The following is a 20,166-nucleotide window of genomic DNA, read 5'->3' as shown; positions in this document are numbered from 1 at the left end:
AATAAAATCAAATGACTGGAAACCGTAACAGACGTCTAAGTACATAGTGAAGGTATAGTATAAAATATATGACTATATCCTAAGATATAGAACAAAGAATACATAAATACAAGATTTTTCTAGATTGGGAAAATTACAAAAAAGTACCACAATATAGAAATCATTTTACACAAACAATTGATCGTTATACAATATAATGTATAATGAATATTTATTTCGAGTAATCATTTATGAAACGGGCATAGGAAGCCACTACAATTATCTTTGTGAAGGTAACAAAAAGAGATTGGGATTTAATCCTATCAGAACATAATACCTCCTAAAACCCCAACAAAGCATGTCATATCCCTGAAAATATACGATATTGTACGAGGTTTTATGTATTGATAAATTCAACAATTTGCACATTGTGTGTTTAGAATGCTTTCTTGTTACGACTAAGTTCTGTACCGAGTTAATTATTGTTTTTAGATAAAATATTATCTAATAATTCGAATGTTGTTATCGTAATACTAGAACTCATTCACGTTTTCACTTGCTATAAATTTCAATATGTTAATTTGTGTAGTTTTTTATTTCTCCTGCTCTTGCAATATTTTATTCATTTACACAATTATATTAAATGAACGTTGGACATTTCCTTCCGATTAAATTGATTATTTCTACAACATCTCAGTAATCGTCGATGAACTGTATAATTTTCAAAAATATCGGAATTGGTAATTCTGTCAGTCAATATGATCTTGAATTGTGTTATTCAAACCGGAATAGTTTGAACTCTTGAATATTTCATATTGTTTTTTTATTATATACTGTTGCTATATCACTAGTGTTTGATATAATATTGGAAAAATATACTAAGTAACTGTATTCAGTATTTGTCAAAAACAAATTAACATATTTTCCATGTTGGAATTCGTATTTTGACAGTAAACGTGTATACTACATAATACTTAAAGAATTAGGCAAAATTATAGTCAAATATGTATTTTAGGTAGCATTTTTTTTCTTATGTCTTTTTTTACATTAGCAGAAATATTTTGTACATAAATAACAAGAAAATCAATACCACTAATAATCATATATAGAGTTCTAAATACTGACACATTAATCGTTATGGAGAGAAGCTGTCGTGTTGTAGTGTCAACGGAAGATAACTTAAGATTTACTGACTGATCTAATGTTTATGTCACAATAGTCTATTTCTATTATATAATTACAAGGATTTTTCCCTAGTAGTTTAAGCTTCAGGCTGTAATATCCCACTACTGGACATAGGCCTCTTTCCATGTAGGAGAAGGATCAGAGCTTAATCCACCACGCTGCTGTAATGAGGGTTGGCGGATATACGAACCCTACTATGAGTAACGATCGCTATCAGGTGTACATGATAACAACCGGGACCGACCGTGAACCGACCGTTAACGTGCTCCCCGAGGCACGGTGAGGAGACTCACAAGGACTGGACAAACACCCAGACAACGGTAAACACCTGTATGGCCAATACAAATGTTTGTCATGTGCGGGGATCAAACCAGCAACCGCCAGCGCAACAGGTACAATCCATGGCTGTTACCGTTGCGCCAACGCGGCGTCAGTCCCTAGTATATTAACCAAAAAAATTAGCTAAATTATTGTGTTAATTTAAGGAAAAAATAGCCCATAGCTTTCCTCGTTAAAGGGTCTATCAAACACTAAAAGAATTTATTGATGCCAACCGGTATTTTCTGTAATTAGCACATTATAAATAAAGTATGGCTAAAGAAGGAGTATCGTACAGCTGGATTCAATAAGCAAAAATGCTCTCTATCTGAATCCTTATTTCTACCTAAATATGTCGGTAAAACTCTAATATTAAAATAAAAATTAAATAATCATTAATTAATTATACATTTACATTAATAATATTGAAAAAATAAATAAAAAAACAATTTTCAACTAAGAATGAAAGTATTACTATTAAATTAAATATAAATAATATATTTCGATAAATATATAATACAAGTAAAATTAACTTTTTGACCGACTTAAACTTACCGGATACAATGTAAACTTTATAGTCGATAATTAACAAAATTTAAATTAGTAGTAATATTGCAACAAAGTGGCCTGTTAGCGAGATTTACTGCTGTTTTAATGACCGCTTTTAACTTTGATGGTGGCTTGTTCCGATACTTAACTTGTATGAAAAAAAAAAAACTCTCATAGTTACTTCTATCTGTCAAGAATGAAAAATAATAAATCATTCTGTCTTTTAGATGATTTTATTTATCAAGCCAGCGTCAGAGTATTTTATTTAACAAGCCATTTTGGTCAAGATTTATTTCCATTTAAATCATTCAAACGTATTAATAACTATAAATATATAAATAATTCAATATAAACTTAAAAATCGTCGTTTGATTGTGAAATATAATTTATATGTTCATTTAATAATTATTGCATTTTTTTTTTGCTATTATATGTTTTATTATAAGTAACTATTAAATAAGAAACCTAGAGCAGAATTTCATTACAAAATTTCGCTAAGAAGAGTATATCTGAATATAACTTTCTAACGTTTTCTACATAAATCTTGGGTATGATTTTTTGACAAAGTGTTGATAGTTATAATATTAAATTTATAAAGTTTTTAACGTCACTGACACAATTTCCTCATAAAACTTACACTTCGACCGCATTTGTATGGTACAGATTCGTAACGGGGAGTTTGTAGACTCCAAAGACTAAAATGCCTATTTTTTTTTTTGTTTTTTTTATAAATTACAAATATACTTTAAACAAAAATACAATTGACCTTTAAGGTTTAACAGAGACGTTAATATTAACTTGAATGAATATGATTCTTCTTCTTCTTCTTTAAAGACTATGGCTCCATCAGCTTTTCGCCGATGATTTTGCCAATGACAAGTACCTACTGAAAGTGTAGAATATGATTCGATGAATATCTTTTAAAATATTATTGTGTAATTTTGTACACTGTCAAAGTAGTATTTAAAATAGCACCGCATATTCATTTTTAATTTCGCATGAAATGAGTTCATATACACGTAGTCAGCTTGTTTATTGCAGTTCTTTAGAAATGTAATGCCAGTTTATTGCATAGGTAAATGCTCATTACGGTTTATCCTTTACTCAGCTAAAGCTGTGCAACCCGGTCTTTTGATCCGGAGTCAAAAATACGATAAAATCACTGATTTACTTCTTTATCAGAAATTTCTAATACTACCTGCATTTAATTATTAAAATAATATTATTGATAATATTATACTCGCACTTTGAATTCAAGAAAAGTTTACATGTACACTTTACTCTCCTTCCACGTATTGTAAGTACATTATGGGTGGTTACAGTTGCCTAATTGAGGTCTAAGCAAAGTTATTATCTGTAATGTCCGACCCGCCATCATTAACGAAGAGGTTAAGTCTCTTAATTAAAGCAGAAACGACAGGAGCGTTGGCCTACGTGGATTAAGCATGTATGCAGATACAATAAATTTATACTGGATTTATTTTTGGAAACTAATGTCATCGATAAATCTATTTAAGTAGCTGAATTAACGCAAGCTCTCTAACAAATTGAGTTCATATCCAATTTTTATCGTTCTCATAAAATAATAAAGCACTGTTTCGCTTAATGGTAATTGGAAAATAAAACAGATTGTGCTGATACAAGCTAGCTGTGAAAATTTTCATAAAAGCAAAATATTGAACATTAATATTCGCATTGATAATACGCGTTTTACTGAAAAAGAGTCGAGCTTTTCAAAACGATGCAACCGTTTCATAACAAAGATTGCCGGTCAGCTGGAATTTTGAATTTTAATGTATAAGAGTGAAAAAGCCGTGTAAAATTTTTATCTAGATTTAAAAAATTCTATACGAATACGCTCGAAGGATAAGCCATAAAGTTCGCAGAGTCCGCGGGAAAAATTCACGAAACTACAGTGGAGCGAAATTCATAACGCGCTTAGCAGTTTGGTTCACCTGTCTCGTTAAACTTCGGAATTTTTAAATTAAATTCTGAATACCGCCGAGTCAACAATGTTGCGAATTCTTAAAATTCGTTATCGTAATTAATCTTTCGTTTTAATAAGTACACAAAGGCGAACAAAGAAAGTGGAGTGGGCTTTTACCTTTTAAATGGAAGGATGACGTTAAATCTTGTAATTAATGCAGGTGCGCGATGCCGCTGAGGCGAGGACCGTCCACAATTATCGAATACTCACTATCTATCACACTCTACAGTGGACATTATTATATAATAAGTAAATCCACTAAAAGCCCTCAAACATTTTTCTAATGAAATGAAGATTTTGAAGAATTTAATTATCTCTCGCTCTCGAGTAAATGAACCGCTTGGAAAATAAAATTTAATAAACAGAACGTGAAAATTTCTTTATATTAATAGAATTTTAACGATTTTATACAATCTATCAATATAATTTTTGACTAGCCCGTTGGCGCAGTTTGTAGCTTTCTGCTCCGAGGTTGTGGGTTCGATTTCTATCCCGAGACTTGGTGTAATATATATATATATGTATTATTCATATGTATGTTTATAGAAAAAAATATAGCTTTACCAGTCGACAGCTATCTGAACACTAACATTAAGTTACTTACTGTAGGAACAAACGAAACCGTGTGTGTGTTATAGATATTTATCTTATTTTCTTTAATATAGATATAATGCGATGTCTTTTAATTATCCTATCTGAAACAATAGCTACACAAAAACATTTTAAACTCAAATATGTTTTTAAAAAAATCTATGAGAGAATGAAGATAAATGGAATGCCAACTGTACAGTTATTTGATTAATGTACGTCCACTCGTTAATTAAGTTATTTTTATCATCTTTAACACTTAAAACGTTTCTATATTCTTTAATGTTCCAATTAACATTTTGATTTTGAAAGACAATTTAATTTATAGTAATGTCTCAACTAGTTACAATGTTATCTTATAAATTAAATTGGAGCTTTATTAAAGTTCTAATATATTACTCGATTTAAAAAGTATCAATAACAAATAGAAAAAATGTTTATTATTTTTAAGTATAGCGTCCGAATAATAATCAATTTAGCCGGCAACGTGAACGTACAACTGTCATCACTGTAAGCAGCTCCAACGTCGGTCCGCAACCAACGTCGTGTGGTAGGACACCAAACGCACTTCTGGAGTACGTTATTGATTTTCACCGCCCGGTAGGCGGAGTCAAAATTGTGCGAAAGGGATCACACGATTACCTTCTCATTAAAACAGAAGAGAAGCCTCAATTTCTCTCTGTATCTATTCTAATTAAGGACGTACCCATTGACCGACTATTTGAAATAGGTAAAAGGCTCTGAAAAAATTTGAAAAAAGATTTATTATCCACGTCAAAGCGGAGATATACTTACATCCTTGAAGATTTTTTTTTTCATTGCATGATTGAAATATTTTAAGAGAGCACATTTTATTTAAAAAGGAACAAGACAAAAATCCCTTATAAACTTACACTGTACATTCTTTTAATTGTTTTTATTGAAACTTGCACTTAAAGAATTTATCGGAAGAACAGCAAAAAATAGGTACAACGGCGTCTATCAATTTTAATGGGATTAAAGCTTAGCGCACGTAAACAATTACGTAAACTTTAATAACAAAGTTCTCATTGAAAATTTTCAATAGCGCAACTAAGTTTCTTATTTCTTGTAATTACGAAAAACAATGCTTTTTGTGCAGTAAACAGGGAACTTTACCCTCACAAGTTAAACTGCGCTATCAAAATAACACTGGCTTCCTATTAAATTATAATGTAAAACCACTTAATAATAACAGCTGTTAACTAATAAATATACCGCTAACTGCCAAAAAATAAATACGAGATTTAAATATTGATATTTACTAAGTTTCAAAATTTTAAATATTAAAATCAGTCATATCATGTTATTGAATTTTGTTTATAATAAAATCTCACGACGAGTTTTAATATCATATGAATTGTATAATGACGGTAAATGTAGATAATAGTAAAATTTTTAAAGGAAAAGTTTACTTTATAATTTTTAGCGCATTTGAATACATGCTTGTTTAAAAAAAATAGTTTTATTTATTTTTACTGTTTAGATATCACTAGACGGCTTACTCAGTCTAGTATCCACAGCAAATCCTTTCATTTGACTCTCATATAGTAGGAAAGCATAAAAAACTAACCCCCATCTTTAGAAGTTCGTCATATTGTATTTACAGTGAAATCTCCTTATTTTTCGAGCTATTCTCAGAAAGTCCTTAAATTAGATACCCATATTGTAAGAGTACATAAAATAACTAGTCCTCAGACGTGGTCTGTAGATTTAGAATGACGTCACTCAGCTAACCACTCATTGTCATCCAAACTAATCGTGTATACAAAATTCAGCTCAATGGGTTAAAGATATAGCTTTAAAATTGAGTTGTAAGATTTTACCCTAATAAACATACATTGTTATATAGATTGTAAGTTAATAAAAACTTTAAAAAAAGAGTGTGCTTTAGACCACACGTCCGAAGTAAAACTTCTTTAGCTCCATCTAACAGCTTCTTTTTGCCGCGCCCGATCACAGTTTTCGTAACGCTCTCGTCACGCATTCACCAGCTTACTCCCAAGTCAAGTGTGCGTAAAGAAGTTCTACTTCAAAAAGCTTACAAATTATCCTATATCCACCATATTACGTATAATCAGCGTTGACAATTGTGGCATTTATTTCGCTACATCATTACAGCCTATACAGTCCACTGCTGGACATAGGCCTCCACAAGTTTACGCCAAAAATAACGTGAACTCATGTGTTTTGCCCATAGTCACCACGCTGGGCAGGCGGGTTGGTGACCGCAGTACTGGCTTTGTCGCACCGAAGACGCTGCTGCCCGTCTTCGGCCTGTGTATTTCAAAGCCAGCAGTTTGATGGTTATCCCGCCATCGGTCGGCTTCTTAAGTTCCAAGGTGGTTGTGGAACCTTGTTATCCCTTAGTCGCCTCTTACGACACCCACGGGAAGAGAGGGGGTGGCTAAATTCTTTAGTGCCGTAGCCACACAGCACTAAACGCTTTTTCGCTACAGCGTAATATTAATGACAATTGTTACTTCAATTTTTTTAGTTTCCTAATGAGGAAAGAATTAATAAAATGTATGTGCTGTAGTGAAGAGTTCAATCTTGAAACAAATAAATGTCACTTCATACATTCACTTCAGCCTATCGCACTGTTAGACAGACATAGGCCTCCCCAAGTTCGCGCCAAAAATGGCATGTACTCATATGTTTTTTTCATAGTCACCAACTAGGCTTAGTGACCACAGGGCTGACTTTGTCACACCAAAGACGCTGGTGCCCAACAACAAATAAATGTAGTACACATAATTTTTTCTGGTTTTGGCAACAATAAATGTATCAACATTTTAATGTGTTTAAAACTAAAGCAATTTTATAAAGTGAAAAATACAACAACGTGTAAAATATAGTTTAAATAATAACTTTTCCTTGTTTAATTTTTTAATTTGATTTCGATGATTTCAATAACATTGCGGCATCACAGTGTATAAATAATAGCGTGAAATACATCTGAACATTACTTGCGTCTCCACTCTCACAATCTGACTAGTAATATATTTTTTCTGGTAACTTACAATGCTAGAAAATATTTTTTAAAATATTTTTCCTGTTTCCATGTTAAAATGAATTACATTAAAAGTTGTTACAACACATAATTACTTTTTGCATAGAAATGAAGCAGCAGTATTTTGTCAATAATTACCGTTTTAAAAATATCATAATTCATCATTAAAATATACTAAATACAAAATAAAGTGTCTGTCTCATGAACATTAACAGAAAATTCTATAAATTGCTATATTTCATAACATACTTATAAATTCGAAGAAAACAAAAAGTAGGGGAAACGTCCTGGTGACATTTCCCGATTGAGTTCAAAGGGTCAGGGCTGGCAAACGTAATCGGGACGATCGTGGCCCGAATGACAATACTCTGGGCTAGGATCCGATGACGAATTTGCATAATAGAATGCACCTTATGAACAGAAAACAATCTAAACATTTTACATGATAAATAACTTTGCTTTGCTTTTAATAAAAACGTTTTCAGCATAATTATGATTTGTCAAAAAGTAGGTCGTGGAGAATTGTAAGTCGAGTTTAATGTTTTAAAGCGTGCAGAAATAAGGATGATGTTACTTTTACTTTAATATCTCAAAATTTTAGTTTAAAAACTCGAATAAATATTGTAAGTATATTTTATTACACAGTAAAACAACATTACATCAAAAAATATTGAAAATGGTTATTCCATTTAAGATAATGAATTCAGTCTGTGACATTCCATTGCTGGGAAGAGGCCTCTTTCTGCTAGCTTAATCCTGAGGATTGGCGGTTATGTTCTACTATAAATAACGATTGCTATCAGATATGATAACAACCGGGATCGACAGCTTAAAGTGCTCTCCGATGCACGGTGCGGAGACTATTGTAGACTATATTTCTATAAGTATATATATGGTAACAGAAATTTGTCAAAAATAAAAATTTTACTACACATAAATCACAAAAACACAGTCTTATAAAAATCTTTCATGGCCGCAGTTAAACCACTTTTATAATTAAATATATTTGTAACAATGAATCCTTATATTACTTTTCAAATTTAAATCTAAGGTTTCGTTATAAAAAAATACAACATTTATTCCGAGTTTCGAAACAATCGCGTCTAATTAAAGAGTAAAATCGTAGTTAAAATTCGATTTAAGTTACTCCGCAACGAGGTCGATTCGTTAAAGATTTCCAAACTCTTACAATTTTCCATTTGGTTTTGCTCGAACAATAATGATTTTAACGCGTGAAAAGCTGGCTATGAAAAAAGAAAATAAAAAAACGGTCAGCACAATCACGGCTCTCAAAAGCAGAAACATAAATGAAGTCATTAATTATCCGCGAGCTCATTTTTTTCCGTTTCGATGCTCGCTTACCAGGGTTTATATATTATTCGTTGATTAAAACCTAAAATAAATAATTACGAGCTAAGTGAATACAAGTTTCGTTTTTTAATAGTCAGACAAAATCACTCTTAATAGTATCTTAGCACTTAACTATTATCATTTACTACTAATTAAAAAAAAAATCATAATCGTTCTTAATATTTATTTTCATTTATTTACGTTTTTAGCTGTGACATAAATATAAACTAATCTTACTAGCAATAAAAACCTTTCTAGCAATTTCTAGTTAACTTTATGAAATCTTAAGCGTAGTTGCGAATATGTTATACAATAAATTCATTACTTTTTATATATTTCTATCTTATCTCTTTACTGTTAGTCCAATGCTGAACTAAGCCTATTAACTAGAAGGATTGGGAGAAATTCACAACAGTACTCTAATGAGGAAAGGCAGACGTACCATTCTCAGAATTTCTTACGACTGTACATTCGGAACTCTACTATAGAGGCAAATTTTTCTTAACTATTTGCCAACATCGAATACAATCAATTTTGAACTCAACTTTCGATTGAGATTCCACATTCCATAATAACCACTAATAATAATAAGCCAAACTCCGTTCATCTCGTTCGAACACATAAATCAAATCTTAATTGCCTTGTTGACTTTAAAGAGATTTAATGTCAATACGCCATTTAATCCTGTGCAAATGTATTCTAACGTTCAAAGTCATCGTTTGATCAAAGTTAAATTTCTTCTGTTGTACAGTTTCCTTGTACTAAGTATTGCAATAAGAGCGAGGGAATGAGATTGAAGTTTATTTTATTTATTTCGTTTCATCAAAGGATTAACCTAATTATAGTTCGTACGATACATTAATTCTACCACTACGTCGATATAAGAAGCTATTTGTATAAGGCTTGTTTGTTCAGCTCGATACTCAGAAGATGCCTTTGTCACATTCAAATTTTTTTTTTTTATAATAAACCCCTGTGTATAACCACAACATTTCTTATATTACAAAATATGCATAAAATTAATAATTTATATAACTTTAAAACGATTTTACATATTTTATGCTAGAGAAGATTTGCGGTTTTACCCGCATTGTATTCTTCCCCGTGTATCTTTCCCCATTTCTATAAATCACGACGCGACTTTCGTATCTCTAACCTTTACCAATAAGAAAAATAAGCTTTCTTTAAATTACATTACATAAACAAATTGTAAATTTAAACTAGTAAATCCTAAGAAAAACAAATAAACAATATTTCAGCCTCATGACACAGATTATTCAGTATTTATTGTACGTAATTTTTGAAGAAATTTACATATATAAGTAATTTTAACACAAAAACTCACGTACAAAGACGGTCATATTCTTTAAGTGGCTATTTTTAACAGAAATACTTTAGATTGAGTACAATATGTATATGTAAATACACACACATATATATGTAATTCATAAGTTTTATCTTTCCTTGTGTTCAACCTAACAGCAGCCTTACGCAGTCTACCACTGGACTGGCTTTTTAAGTTCCAAGGTAGTAGTGGAACTATGGTATGGTATGGTATGGTTGTAAACGGAAAGAATTACTATCCTAAAAATTAAGTAATCATAACTTTAAAAAAAATAACAAAATTGGTTTTAGCAGGTTTTAACCGGATGCTGCGTGTGTCTAATTCACTTGATATTCTAATTCGGAACTTAAACTAGACAGCAATAAGAGTACGAGTAGTTATAGCAATATTTTTGCTTTTGTAGTATGATAAATTATGGAAAGCACTACGTTTTCAGCCATCGATTACAAACATTTGTTTACTCTTTTAGACGTTTCCCATTTAGACGTAATATTAAGACGAGAAAAAGTAACAAAAAAATTCTAAGCTTTAAATATTTCAACAAAAATAAGGAAACCCCGCTTTACCAGAGTATCATTTAATTAAGTTCTTGAAACACGATTACTCGAGATTTTTCACGAGCGTTGAAAGGGTCGTACGTCACCTAGTGAGGCAAATAACTGGAAGGATTGACGGCTTGGTCGGCGCATTGTTTAGCACAACAATAGTCGACCTCTGCGGAGTCATTAACCTGCCGTGTCAAGCTAAAATCTTCGCCCATTCAATATGCAACCGCTTATGTAAATGATGAAATATCTTGCCCCTAGTAACCTTTACATTTGTAAATTTGTAAAGATGGAATCATAATACTTGTATTTTAATAATTTGTATAACACTAACCGACCTTCAGTGACAAGTCTGTTATTTAAAAACTAAGAAAGTTTACGACACTTTTATATTACGGATAATTAAAAAGGTCAAAAACGATTTAATAACTATGTAGTAGTAATTATTATTTAACGGATTTTTTTTCGTACTTTCGTATGCTATATATTAACAGAGGCCTATATTTACTTTTAAAATTTTTCTTTTTTACGCTTAAGAGCTATTAATTATGTTATATCTTAACTTAAAGACTACTTATTTAAACATAAACAAACGAATAATTAATTATTATCGGCGAAGAAAACTTCGAAAACTTATAAGCCTCAATTAAAAAGTTATAATAAGCCGTAATTCAAAAAAATGTTAAGCTGGTTGTATCCTGTTTGAATTTGTTATTGTAATAATGTAAAGACACCTTGACGCGCGAACTTGGGGAGGCCTATGTCCAGCAGTGGACTGCGATGGGCTGAAGAAGAAAGACACCTTGCTGCTTCAACTGCATATGATTTCTCCTAAATTATTAGATTGTTTGTCTTATATGGTAAGCGGTTGTTATATATTAAACGTAGCATTCTTATTAAAAACCTTTTAATTGTGAATGCTATTGGACGCAAAAGTTCATTCGCAAATCAGTAGTTATAAACTACTAGAATTTAAACATGTTTGACGTTCATATGAACTCTTCAGATATATTTTCTTAAAACAGACAAACAGCTAAAAAAAAAACTAAAGAAAAAATAGAATCAAATGAAATTTAGTTTAATGTCTTTTTTTATACCTTTTAAATCTAGATCTCTTCCAATGACGCAACGTAGATATAACATTAACTCCAACGATATTTCCTATATATTTAAGTGTAGAAGACACTGCTAAGTCCGCCGAGTTAGCTATATACAAATTCGTGACATAAATCTAGACTCTACAACCAAAACTATATAAAATAGATTTGATGCAATATCTTATAATTAAAATCTACTAATTTATCTTTAATACAAAATTGAACAATAAAACGCACTATCCGAATAATAATCAATCGAAAATTCACATTGAGATGAGAATTGAAATTAGTTCGAAAGGGAGGGTTTCAGAAACACGCTCAGTTCAGAAACGTGGAGCGCCACGTGATCACGCGAAACGTGAAACTTATCAAACGATACAAATGTACATTAGATAAATTCTGTGTAAATATATTACTTATAGAATTTTTAATTATTTTAATATGCGACGCTCGTTTAAAAGTTTAAAGAGTATATTCAATGCTGAGATAAAAGTGAATAAAAACTTTGTTCCCCTTTTTACGAAAATTGCGCAGACGGAGGAGTATGAAATTCATCATTCATCATCATCATTACAGCCTATTGCAGTCCACTGCTGGACATAGGCCTCTACAAGTTCGCGCCAAAACGCGAACTCACCACTCATAGTCACCACGCTGGGTAGGCGGGTTGGTGACTGCAGGGCTGGCTTTGTCGCACCTAAGACACTGCTGCCCGTCTTCGGCTTGTGTATTAGTATGAAATTACGCACACTTAAAGTTTATATAGAGAAGGAATGCCGAATGCTAATATTTTTTCTAAATTATTCTTAAATGATTGTATTTGTGGGCTATGTTTCTTTCGTTCTCTCGCGGATAGTCTCATTTCTAATTCTATCTTTGAGAGAGACCCCAAGCAATACCCGTTTCATTGCACGTTGAGTGACTTTAAATTTGTGGACCAGTCCCTTCGTCAGTGTCCACACAAACGAAAAAAAACGACTTCAATTATATCGACAAGTAATACAACGTAGGTCGACGAAAAAATAGTCAAGTAATACGCGTTATCAAAGATTACTCAAAAAGTAGTTAGCAGATCTCGATGAAATTTAAATGTGACCACATAATAAACATCAGCTTTTGATTAAATTAAAAATCATCAAAATCGGTACATCCAGTAAAAAGGTATGCGTTATTATAATACAACGTAGGTTGACGAAAAATTGATGCAAAAATAAAAACCAAATATCATGTCTATAGAGAATAAGCCTATGAGGGTATCTAAATTAAACTATTATTCAATCTGAGGTTTTAATCCTTTACCCCGTTTGAAGATAAAATGATCAGACAGTTGTATATAAAGTGATATGGGGAGTGATAAGCGCGTCCTAATCCCTATAATAGATCGGTCCTCACGAGAGAAGGTCATCTATGAGATCCGAAATTATCCACCTCTGTTATTTTAAAGTTAATGACATGTACTTCCTATACACTTTTTTTATTTTTTTATTTCAATGTATATTTGTAGTATTAATAATTGTGTTTACTAAAAAGTAGTTTTCAGATCTAGATCGGATTTTAATAGAACCACAAAACAAGCATCATCAAAATTTTTTATGAAATTGTGATTGAGATGATTGAGATTTTCATCAACATATTAATTTAAATATGCAACAAAAAATATGTTAAGTAAATACATATTATTAGATATAACTCGAAAAGTACATATTAGGTTTCATTTAAATTTTAATAAAATATGACAAATACCACCTTTCCACCCAGTAAAAAGTTCTAAGGTTAACATACATGATAAAATACTCCTATTTTGGAAGTCGGTTAAAATGTCGGTCGGTCGGTTAAAAATTACTTTACTTTACTACTTGCGTACCTTTTTAAACGTACGTAACATAACATTTGAATAAAAGAAAGCTAAAACGTGCATTTATTACTCGCTAATTAAATGACTAAATTATATTATTTAACTTAAATAATATAATTACCCTACCGAAGAGCATGTATGAAGGGAATAATGAAAGTGGACGAAGCGAAAGAAGTATGTAAGGATCGTAGCAAGTGGAAAGAAGTGGTCTCTGCCTATCCCTACGGGAAAGAGGCGTGATTATATGTATGTATGTATGTATGTATATGTTCAACTTAAATCAAACTTAAAAATAGCACAATAGTCATCCACATTGTCATCGACTCATAATAGTTATTAGTAAATTTACTCCGGTAGAATTAAAACATTTTATTTTTTAATTTACTAGCAGAAAATAAATTTTTACAGCACAAAATAGCAGAACTTCTATACTAACTTTCATTTCCTGTTCTACCCTACCCCTAAAGAGTACATATATTTTTTTATTTCTAATGAAAAATAAACTCTCGTACACACTTCCATTCCTTACTTCCTGCTTTAAATTAAAGAATTTGAAAAATATATGTGTTGAAAACACCTGATTATAAAATCTCTTTGACTAAATTTCACCCTATACTCAGGACACTATATATTAATAAAAGTTTAATATATAAAACATTTAGCTGTTTGGCTACGGCATCAAAGAATATAGCCACCTCCTCTCTTCCCGTGGGTGTCGTAAGAGGCGACTAAAGGATAATACAGTTCCACTACCACCTCGGAACTTAAAAAGCCGACCGATAGCGGGATAACCATCCCACGGTTGGCCTTGAAATACCCAGGCCGAAGACGAGCAGCAGCGTCTTCGGTGCGACAAAGCCAGCCCTGCGGTCACCAACCCGCCTGCCCAGCGTGGTGACTATGGGCAACACACATAAGTTCATGCCATTTTTGGCGCGAACTTGTGGAGGCCTATGTCCAACAGTGGACTGCAATAGGCTGTAGTGATGATGATGATATAAAACACAGATTAAGATTTTTTTTAATAGATAGACTAGCGCTTAACTGCGATCGCCCCTGATGGTAAGTGAAGATGTAGCCTAAGATGGTGCGCCCTTGCCTAGAAGATTCCTATTCACTCTTGATTTAAGGGTATCTTCAAGTTATAATTAGTTGGAAAAACGGAAGCTGGAAGGACATTCCAAATTATAGAACGTTTTGAGTAAAATCTTAACCCATTTTTTTCCAACTAATAACTCAATAAACCAAATCGAAGAGCTGACGCAAGCAACTTTTTATAGTTTTCATTGTACCCAATGAAAGACCTTTTTCCCTCCAATGTAATATTTTCCAGTTCTTTCTCCCGTTCTACGCTAATATTAAAAATACTGTTCGCGCCTATATTGATTTTAGAAATGTACTATCATTTCAAGCAAGCGAACGAAAGAGTATAATTTTATGACTCTACGAATCACGCAAAGAATTATGTATTGCCCTAAACTTTCAAGGCACTAAGACGATTACATTACTATAGTTTGTACATAAATAACTTTTATCCTCTATAAAATATATATAAAATGTATTAATGTGGGTTTTTGGATTATGTTTTTTTATGTAACAATAGCTACTACCCGGTAGGTAGGGTTTCTTATACAATGGGTTTCGAATCGTCGAATTTTTTTAAGAAAATTAATCTGAATATGAATCAGTAGCTTAAAAAAGCTACTCGTGTTTTTCTGTATATATAATACACTGTAACTGTTACTATTCTGTAGGATAATAACAAAAATTTCAACAATCTTACAAGTAATCATATTTAAAGCTATTGAAGTCACATGGGATGTCTAGTTAAACGGTCTAGGCAAGGATAAAAAATCGTAAGATATTTGATGAATTAAAAATGTTACAATCTATAAACAGAAACCAAAGTTAATAATTACACTCTTTGATTAAAAAATCACGGTTTTTTATTTGTTTATCCACATCACTTCAAACCAAAAATATATACTAGAAAAACAAACCTTATCCGAAACGTCCGGTTTCTAGCCGATGAGCGCTCTGACAGCCACATTACAGAAATAAGTTTCGCTCCAATTTCGACTGAACATTTTTATTTATAATCTATTAACATGAGTTATTTCTAAAGAATTTCACTATATCAATATTAAATTCGATTGAAAGTTAAAGCCATTGTTAGATAATTTAAAAACTTTATTATAAATACACTAACATGAATATATATGCATATCTGGGTACACATATATATATTCACAAATTGTGACTTGTATTGTTTGTATATGACTCATTTTGTAATTTAACTGAATAGAATAATACCATAAAAATACAACATTTTCTAAACATTTCATTAAACTCCATGAAAAAAAAATAAGTAAACGTCTCACAATCAACGGCCTCTCACTAGAACTTACTATTATCTCGGAGACCCGGAAAAACAACACCCAAGCACAAACGAACAACTATATGGCCAATACAAATGTTTAGCATGAACGTCGTTTGAACCAGCGAACGACAACGCAACAGCCAATAGATACCTACCGTAACCTCCGCTTCAACACATTGCAAAATAGTTACATTAAAAACTTTAAAAACTTCTTTTAATAAATGTATCATACAATTATAATGAAGGCATAACATTTCAATAATGCCCCTTTCAGTACATAAATACTAAAAGTTCATTAAAGTATGTATTTACTCCAGATTTAACAACTCAGTAAAAATAATTTAACATCACAACAATACTAAGAATAAACATTATTATCCCACAGAATTTACAATTATTTCAAACTAAATACAATGTGCTTACTCGACTGAACTTAACAAATAATAATGGCTCATTCTGTGAAAACAGCGCAGAATATTTATGAAAATGCACGAATAATATTTAGTACTAAATAGTATCAAAAGGCAATTAGTTATCTAAATAAGCTTAATAATTTTAAGTAGTGTGAATTATGAAGACGTACAGCGTCTAAAATACATGCTGTCTGAAGTGCTAAATACATAGCTACTCTGAGAATACTACACTGTTCACTATCGTATTCGTAATAAAAGATAGCTGTCATTTGACGACAATACATGTTGGTCGGTCACGCGACATTCACGTGTGGTATGGCCACATCTGTATCTTATCGGGAAACTTAGCCAGATGGAACTAGAGTTTCTGCATTTACAATTTATAATAAAACTTATATTAACCTCGTAAGTCCCCACGTACTTGTACAAGTACAAATTAACGATAACAGTTCAGACCTGAGATTTGTAGTACATAGATGGAGTAACTGCCTAATGTACTTACCCAAGTACAAATGAGGGATTGCTCATTTACCGGGTAGTTTTTTTACATCGCCAACATTGCTACTGTTATTATAATTCTTTACTCTGTAGTCAATTCCGTCATGTTAGACAGATTACGTCAACTGTCAGTGTTAGTGTCACTTTTTAGCAAGATGACCATGCGGTCGGCTCATCGGCTAACACGAGGTAAGATTGTCTGTTTATATCAATTAAATCATTTGTTTTTTCTATTGTTTTTGAAATGAAATAGTGCTTTTAAATTATGAATATTGTAAAACAAGCAATATTTGTAAGAAAACTATATATTTAAAATGGTTCCTGATCAGTCAAAATAATTTGTACTTGACATGGTACGTTAGGCGTTTGTTACATAAATAACTGTTTATAATTTGTACTTGAGGTGGTACATTCGGTCTATATAACTACTGTTTTTTTTTTCGTATTTGTAGCTTTCGACGAAATACAAATAGCAGAACTTCTTAATAATTCGGAGTTCGAAGACTCGGATGATGAAGATGTGCCTGACCTGACCTCCCTGACCTAACCTAAACCTGTCCTCGGAATCTGAAGGTGGAGAAACAGAAATCGCTGTAAGTGGAGGTGGATCTACTCGTCGTACTCAAAGTGCTCGTGACCACCGAGTTGGACGTGGCCGTGGTAGAAGTACAAGTACAAGGGCACGACATATCGGGCATAGTGCCTGTACCATCAAAAATGCGACGCTTATATGGCAATATCCACTTACCGGAACATCTAGACAAACAACAACGAGGCCATCTCTCTGGGTGTGACAAAAGGAGTTTATTTAAATGCTCTGACTGTAATGTAGCTATTTGCCTAAACTCAACCAGAAATTGTTGCAGGGCCTTTCATCGACAAGAGAATTAATAATAAGAAATAAAAAGTGATTTTGAAATAAGATATCAATTAAACTAGCAAGTAAGGAAGATTGTTATGTCTTCTATCCTATTTCGATAATTAAGAATAGTGATACTGTTATCCTCTGGTTTATAAAAGTAAATTATGCTAATATTGTCTTTGAGGGAGTATTTTATAAATGTTTCTAGAAGAAAAATATTGTTTATGTTGTAATAAAATAAAATATATACTACTAAGTGATTTTTAGAACAAAAATAATATTTAATTTTGATACGAAATAAAACCTTATAACTTTTTTATATTGTGTTATTATACTGTGTTAAAACCTAATGTACTCCCACAAGTACAAAATATTTTTATTTATTTCCTTTTTAAGAAGGTGCTATACATCACAAACATACCGTAAAAAATACACACAACGAACCCTCACTTCAAAAATTGCCTAAAATCGACATAATTTTGTCTCGGTCTGAAGCATTATTCTTAGTTTGTACTTGGTATAGTACAGCCGGCAGATATGACTACTGGTGTTAATAAAACACAGGACTTACGAGGTTAAAATAATACAGACTGGTAGCTCGCCAGTCTGGAATATTCCTGTCGAAATTTTACAAATAAAAGAACTTTGATTTTTCTCGATTTCAGATATTTTCTTTTACTCTAAATACTTGGATGTAAATATTATAAAAATACCTTTATATCTTACCTGCATTGCAAATTTATTATTGTTGTGTTTCTGACACGTCGTATTATTAATCGGCATAGCTTAAAATTTTATAGCGCGCAAATCTTAATAAGGATAAGTAATGTAAAGTGTCTTAAGACATACCTACATTCACGCAAATATAATGGTAAAGAAACTTAAAATACATGTATCTTTAGGATAAAACTTGCATTGTTTAATAAAGTGCACGAATTAACATGAATGCGGCTACCCATCAACATTCAGCGACACAATGAAGAGATCGGTGTCACGTGACCAAGCGACCGGCGCCGGAAGCCGTCACGTGGCCCGCTATATCCGACGTTATCCCAGTACACTGAATTAAATGCCAAGTATTGAAATGTTTTACAGAATTTTGGTCATTTCGAATTGCGATTTTAATCAAATTCATTAGCGAGTACTGCACGAGACATTGAAGATCGCTTAACACGCTCGATATTGCAATTTTATACTCGTTAATGAAATGAGATTAAATTATTCATATTTTAAAATTTTCACTTCGTACGTGACAACGTGAATCAGTATCTCGTTATTTATTTATAATATATTGAATTCGAACTATAAAATCATAGCTGTATAAAAAAAATTCAATTGGTCCATCAAAATCTTTATCCAAAATTCAAATTGAGATTTCTTGAAATACCGCAGGCTTGTTGCGTTGTAATAAAATCCTTTGATGGTTAAAAGTCAAATTATTCAAATTTCCCCCCACAGATTGCTGACACCGATACCAGGAGAAAGTTCAAAGGCCAGGAAAATAAGAATTTATTAAGATTGGAGATTATTTATTTCAATATCTTGTTACATTATTTTACGACAATCTCATTCTTGAATAAATCGCATGCTGAATAATATATCGAAGAAAATCCTTTAGTGTAGTATTCAGTTTTTTGTTAAGCCTGAAATGAAATAGTAGAAATACCCGTTCAATATAAAACCGATATCGATAATCCATTTATTCAATACAATCTGAAACAGTTATTGTATGTTGTAAGTAGTTTAATCAATTTTTTTTTTTAATCAAATAAAACAGGTCACCAACTGACAGTGCTCGGTAACTTTTGTTGTAAAATTATTTCAGCACTTTAAAATATAGTAAAATGGTATACCCTAAGCAATTTAAAATGAGTAACAAAAGATATGTTTTTTGAAAATCGTCTGAATGAGGTAACTCATTACGAGTACAATATCGCGAGTATTTTGCTTACTGCATTGCATCATACCGAAGCACTGTGAAGGCATTACAGTAAAGCACTTGTCGCACATAAATGCGATAATTCTACTAATGTAACTCTAACTACCATCTCGTCAGGATTATGATGTTTGTGTTGTTTAATAATTTCTTCCCTCAAAATAATACGATATGAAACATTACTAATTACAGTATCGAGTATGCAACTTGAAAAAAACTAAACATATATTTCGTTATCAGAATCGTTA

The 20,166-nt window shown here is 31.8% G+C and overlaps 1 protein-coding gene and 2 long non-coding RNA genes across 6 annotated transcripts in view; 1 reads left to right on the top strand and 2 right to left on the bottom strand.

Annotated features, from left to right (window-relative positions):
• LOC123653619 (RNA-binding protein Musashi homolog Rbp6) overlaps nt 1–20,166 on the bottom strand; it is a 540,105-nt gene that overhangs the window by 442,435 nt on the left and 77,504 nt on the right. The gene's annotated exons all lie outside the window — the stretch shown is intronic.
• The window catches only part of LOC123653621, a 61,277-nt gene that overhangs the window by 4,631 nt on the left and 36,480 nt on the right, over nt 1–20,166 (bottom strand). The window lies entirely within an intron of this gene.
• LOC123653622 lies at nt 17,260–18,165 on the top strand. The gene is made up of 2 exons (XR_006743132.1): nt 17,260–17,309; nt 17,573–18,165. It is a non-coding gene; the product is annotated as an uncharacterized LOC123653622 (long non-coding RNA).

The sequence above is a fragment of the Melitaea cinxia genome, chromosome 5 (genome assembly GCF_905220565.1).
Source record: "Melitaea cinxia chromosome 5, ilMelCinx1.1, whole genome shotgun sequence".
Lineage (NCBI taxonomy): Eukaryota > Metazoa > Arthropoda > Insecta > Lepidoptera > Nymphalidae > Melitaea > Melitaea cinxia.
Note: the sequence above shows the minus strand (reverse complement) of the source record. Positions and strands in the feature narration are given on the sequence as shown.